Here is a 6,129-nt window from a genome sequence, read left to right as displayed (position 1 = left end):
CTAGATTTAGGGGCGTTACAGGTAGGTGAATGGGTCCCTGTCCTGGGGTGGGTACACCCCCTATCCTGCCTTTCTCCTGTGGGAGGGGGGCAGTAGCCTAGTACTGATAGGATAGGGCTTCCCATCTTCGAGATGGCGAGAGCCCGGGGATGTGCTTCACCTCGCCTCCCCCACCTGAGGGGTGGGGTTGGCAGGCTGGCACATCCCCTGTCCTTATTTGGGGTTTCCGGCCAAAGCTTCCCGCCAGAGTGGGGGGTTGCAGTGGCCTGGGGAAGCTCACAGAGGCGGCATGCCTTTGAAGCTTCCCCCCTGCCCATCCTGGAGGAGGAGATTTAGCACCTCGCCCAGGATGTGCATTGTTGCAGGCCCAGGAGAGCAGGGGCTCTCCCACCCAGGGGTCCAGCAACATGTCTGCTGTGTGGCAGCCTAGGCAGCCTCAGAGCAGATGTGGATTGTAGGTTAGGTTTAAGGGGGCATCTCTAAGATGCCCTCTGGGGTGCTTGGTACATAAGGTTTAACGTGCTGAGAAGTTTGATACCAAACTTCTCAGTCTTCAGTGTTGCCATTATGGTGCTGTGGAGTTCGTGTTTGACGAGCTCTCAGCACCATGTACTCTTAAATGGCAGCACTGCACTTACAGTGCTCAGGAATGGACCTGGGTACTGTAGGGGCACAGGGCTCCTGCTCCTGTGCCCACACCATTGACATAAGGCACCGAGCTAGAGGGGTGGCTGATGTATGCCTTGGCAGTGTAGGTGATGGGCATGGCACACAGGGATGTGTGTCATGTTGACTTTGTTTTTGTCTTGCACCCAAACACTCCGCCTGCAAAGGCAGTGCGTGTGTGTAAGGGTACAGGGCCTCTAGGGGTGGCACAATGAGTGCTGCAGCCCTTAGAGTCCTTCCCTGGTCACAAGGCCCTGGGTACCTAGGGTACCATTTACCAGGGGCTGACATGTGCCCAGGGTTTACCAATTTGGGTTTTGTTTGTTTTAGGGAAGGAACATAGGCCCTGGGCACCTGATTGGCAGGAGTCCAGGGCACACTCAGTCAAAGTACATTCAGCAATTCAGCAAAAAGTGGGGGCATACCATGCAAGAAAGATGTACAAAAGGGGGTGGTGATGGACGGAGCATCAGAACCAATCAAACACTCACACCCAGTCAACAGATCTGGGTTTGATCCATCACCGTTCTTTAGCCCACTCTGCCACCCCAGTTCAGACATGGCCATATGCAAATCAGTCTGACCCTGTGCCTTATGGGAACAGTCAAGCCCGAACTGCCAAGCCATGCCTTCCCTGGACCGGAAACAAGCTTCCTAGGACCGGTTTCTGGCATTTCAGCCGTCTTCAGCCAGGCTTGCTTGAATCCAGTGGCAAAGTGAGCAAGGGACTCACATCTGAGCATACCCTGCCAACTTATGGCGAACAAAGCGGGTGTGAGTGTTTGATTGGTTCTGATGCTCCGTCCATCACCACCCCCTTTTGTACCGCTTTGTTCGCCATAAGTTGGCAGGGTATGCTCAGATGTGAGTCCCTTGCTCACTTTGCCACTGGATTCAAGCAAGCCTGGCTGAAGACGGCTGAAATGCCAGAAACCGGTCCTAGGAAGCTTGTTTCCGGTCCAGGGAAGGCATGGCTTGGCAGTTCGGGCTGGACTGTTCCCATAAGGCACAGGGTCAGACTGATTTGCATATGGCCATGTCTGAACTGGGGTGGCAGAGTGGGCTAAAGAACGGTGATGGATCAAACCCAGATCTGTTGACTGGGTGTGAGTGTTTGATTGGTTCTGATGCTCCGTCCATCACCACCCCCTTTTGTACCGCTTTGTTCGCCATAAGTTGGCAGGGTATGCTCAGACGTGAGTCCCTTGCTCACTTTGCCACTGGATTCAAGCAAGCCTGGCTGAAGACGGCTGAAATGCCAGAAACCGGTCCTAGGAAGCTTGTTTCCGGTCCAGGGAAGGCATGGCTTGGCAGTTCGGGCTGGACTGTTCCCATGAGGCACAGGGTCAGACTGATTTGCATATGGCCATGTCTGAACTGGGGTGGCAGAGTGGGCTAAAGAACGGTGATGGATCAAACCCAGATCTGTTGACTGGGTGTGAGTGTTTGATTGGTTCTGATGCTCCGTCCATCACCACCCCCTTTTGTACCGCTTTGTTCGCCATAAGTTGGCAGGGTATGCTCAGACGTGAGTCCCTTGCTCACTTTGCCACTGGATTCAAGCAAGCCTGGCTGAAGACGACTGAAATGCCAGAAACCGGTCCTAGGAAGCTTGTTTCCGGTCCAGGGAAGACATGGCTTGCAGTTCGGGCTGGACTGTTCCCATGAGGCACAGGGTCAGACTGATTTGCATATGGCCATGTCTGAACTGGGTTGGCAGAGTGGGCTAAAGAACGGTGATGGATCAAACCCAGATCTGTTGACTGGGTGTGAGTGTTTGATTGGTTCTGATGCTCCGTCCATCACCACCCCCTTTTGTAGTGCAAGAAAGATGGCACTTTCTCACACACCCCCCCCCCCCCCTAAACGAAAGGTGATGAGACTAACCTTGCCCTATGGAGTCTTCATTGTCTAAGTGGAAGAACCTGGAAAGTCCATCTGCATTGGCATGGGCAGTCCCTGGTCTGTGTTCCACTTCAAAGTCCATTCCCTGCAGGGAGATGGACCACCTTAGTAATTTTAGATTTTCCCCTTTCATCTGCATTAGCCATCTGAGAGGTCTGTGGTCCGTTTGAACCAGGAAGTGAGTAACAAACAAGTATGGCCTCAACTTCTTCAGCGACCAAACCACAGCAAAGACCTCCCTCTCAATGGCACTCCAATGCTGCTCTCTGGGGAGTAGCATCCTGCTTATAAAAGCAACAGGTTGGTCTTAGCCTTCATCATTGGTGTGGGATAGGACCGCTCCTATCCCTAGCTCAGAGGCATCAGTCTGCACTATGAACCGCTTGGCATAATCTGGAGCTTTTAGAATTGGAGCTGAGCACATTGCTTCTTTTAGGGTGTCAAAAGCCTTTTGGCAACTAACTGTTCAGTTAACCTTCTTGGGCATCTTCTTGGAGGTGAGTTCTGTGAGGGGGGTCACAATGGACCCATACCCCTTCACAAACCTCCTGTAGTACCCAGTCAAGCCAAGGAATGCCCTGACTTGGGTCTGGGTTGTTGGAGCTACCCAGTCCATGATGGCCTGGATCTTGGGTTGCAAGGGCTGTTCCTGGCCTCCACCTACAAGGTGGCCCAAGTACACCACAGTGCCCTGCCCTATCTGGCATTTGGATGCCTTGATAGTGAGACCTGCATTTTGCAGAGCCTCTAAAACTTTTCCAAGGTGGATCAGGTGATCCTGCCAGGTGGAGCTAAAGACAGCAATATCATCAAGATAAGCTGCACTAAAGGACTCCAGCCCAACCAGGACATGGTTCACCAGCCTCTGGAAAGTGGCAGGGGCATTCTTTAACCCAAAGGGCATCACAGTAACCTGATAATGCCCATCAGGGTTGGAGAATGCTGTCTTTTCTTTTGCTCCTGGGGCCATGCCAATCTGCCAGTACCCTGCAGTTAAGTCAAAGGTACTGAGGAATTGGGCAGCCCCTAATTTATCTATCAGCTCATCTGCTCTTGGGATAGGGTGAGCATCTGTCTTGGTGACAGAGTTGAGCCCTCTATAGTCCACACAGAACCTCATCTCTCTCTTTTCACCTTGTTGATGAGGTTTGGGGACCGGAACCACTGGGCTGGCCCAGGGGCTCTCAGAGGGTTCAATGACTCCTAATTCCAGCATCTTGCTGACCTCAGCTTTGATGCTCTCCTTGACTTGGTCTGACTGTCGATAGATTTTGTTTTTGACAGGTGCACTGTCACCAGTGTCCACATCATGGGTACACCAGTTTGTCAGACCAGGGGTCAGGGAAAAGAGGCTAGCATACTGTTGCACGACTTGCTTGCAGTCAATCTGCTGTTGGGCAGAGAGGGTGTCTGAGAAGATCACACCATCTACTGACCCATCTTTTGGGCTATAGCAGAGGAGGTCAGGGAGAGGTTCACTCTCTGCTTCCTGCTCCTCATCAGTCACCATCAGCATGGTGATGTCAGCCCTGTCATTGTAGAGCTTGAGGCGGTTCACATGGATGACCCTCTTTGGTGTCCTGCTAGTGCCCATGTCAACTAGATAGGTGACCTCACACTTTCTTTCTAGGATAGGGTAAGGGCCACTCCATTTATCTTGGAGAGCTCTTGGTGCCACCGGCTCCAAAACCCACACCTGTTGCCCAGGATGAAATTCAACCAGTGCAGCTTTTTGGTCATACCAGTGCTTCTGGAGCTCCTGGCTGGCCTCAAGGTTCTTGGATGCTTTTTCCATGTACTCAGCCATTCTGGACCTTAGGCCAAGCACATAGTCCACTATGTCTTGTTTGGGCTCTTGAAGAAGCCTCTCCCAGCCTTCTTTTACAAGACAAAGTGGTCCCCTTACAGGATGACCAAACAGAAGTTCAAAGGGTGAGAAACCTACTCCCTTCTGTGGTACCTCCCTGTAAGCGAAAAGCAGGCATGTAACAGGACATCCCATCTCCTTTTGAGTTTTTCAGGGAGACCCATGATCATACCTTTCAATGTCTTGTTGAATCTCTCAACAAGGCCATTGGTTTGTGGGTGGTAGGGTGTAGTAAACTTGTACTGCACTCCACACTCCTTCCACATGTGTGTTAGGTAAGCAGACATGAAGTTGCAACCTCTGTCTGAAACCACCTCCTTAGGAAACTCTGCCCTGGTGAAGACACCCAGGAGGGCCTTGGCTACTGCAAGAGCTGTAGTAGTCCTAAGTGGAATTGCTTCAGGGTACCTAGTGGCATGATCCACTACCACTAGAATACATTTGTTCCCTGAGGCTGTGGGAGGTTCAAGTGGACCCACAATGTCTACTCCTACCCTTTCAAAGCGGACCCCCACCACTGGTAGTGAGATGAGGGGGGCCTTTGGGTGGCCACCTGTCTTGCCACTGGCTTGACAGGTAACACAGGAGCTGACAAACTCCTTCACCTTTTGGTGCATCTGGGGCCAGTAAAAGTGACTCACTAGCCTTTCCCAAGTTTTGGATTGCCCCAGATGTCCAGCTAGGGGGATGCCATGAGCCAAAGTTAGGAGGAACTCCCTGTACTTCTGTGGCACTACCACCCTCCTGGTGGCTCCAGGAGTGGGGTTTCTTGCATCAGCATACAGTAATCCCTCTTCCCAATAAGCTCTGTGGCTACCACTGACATCTCCCCTTGCTTCTGACACAGTTTGCTGCCTCAGGCATTCAAGAGTGGTACAGTCTCGCTGACTCTGGCACAGCTCTTCCCTAGAGGGCCCCCCTGGGCCCAAGAGTTCAACCTGGTAAGGGCCAAGCTCCATGGACTCAGTTCCCTCAGGGGTATCCAAATCCTATCCCTGTGGAGAGGGGTCCTGAATGTTTTGCTGTGTAGAAGCTGGTTCCCTGGTCTTCTTACCTTTTCTCTTGGTTGGTTGGGCCATTATTTCAGGCTCCAGACCTACTTTTTCACCCTTTCTCTTGTTCTGTGCTCTGGTTTGCACACACACCAATTCAGGGATGCCCAGCATGGCTGCATGGGCCTTTAGCTCAACCTCAGCCCAGGCTGAGGTTTCCAGATCATTTCCAAGCAGACATGCAGCTGGCAACTTTGGAGAGACCACTACCTGTTTCAGGCCAGTAACCCCCCCAGCCTAATGTCACCATGGCCATGGGATGACTAGTGGTGACACTGTCATCGTTGGTGACTGGGTAAGACTTCCCACTCACGTATTGCTCAGGGGAAACCAGTGTGTCTTTCACCATAGTGACACTGGCACCTGTATCCCACAGAGCTTCTACCCTAGTTCCATTCACCCAGGGGTACTGTAAGTATTTCTTTAAGTTGGGGGGCCACACAGCTACAGTGGCAAACTCCACTTCTCCCAAGGAGACTAGACTTGCTTCAGTGTGTTCCCAGATTTGCTCAGGGTACACCTCTGATCCCATTTGTATACTTGCTGCCCCAGGTGCCTTAGGGGCTTTGTTGTGGGGGCAAGATACAGTTAGGTGTCTTGACCTCTTACAGTTATTACACCAGGCCTTTAAGGGATCAT

This window comes from Triturus cristatus, chromosome 1_1, assembly GCF_964204655.1.
Source record: "Triturus cristatus chromosome 1_1, aTriCri1.1, whole genome shotgun sequence".
Classification (NCBI taxonomy): Eukaryota; Metazoa; Chordata; class Amphibia; order Caudata; family Salamandridae; genus Triturus; species Triturus cristatus.
The sequence above is the reverse complement of the archived record's forward strand: the minus strand, read 5'-3'. Positions refer to the sequence as shown.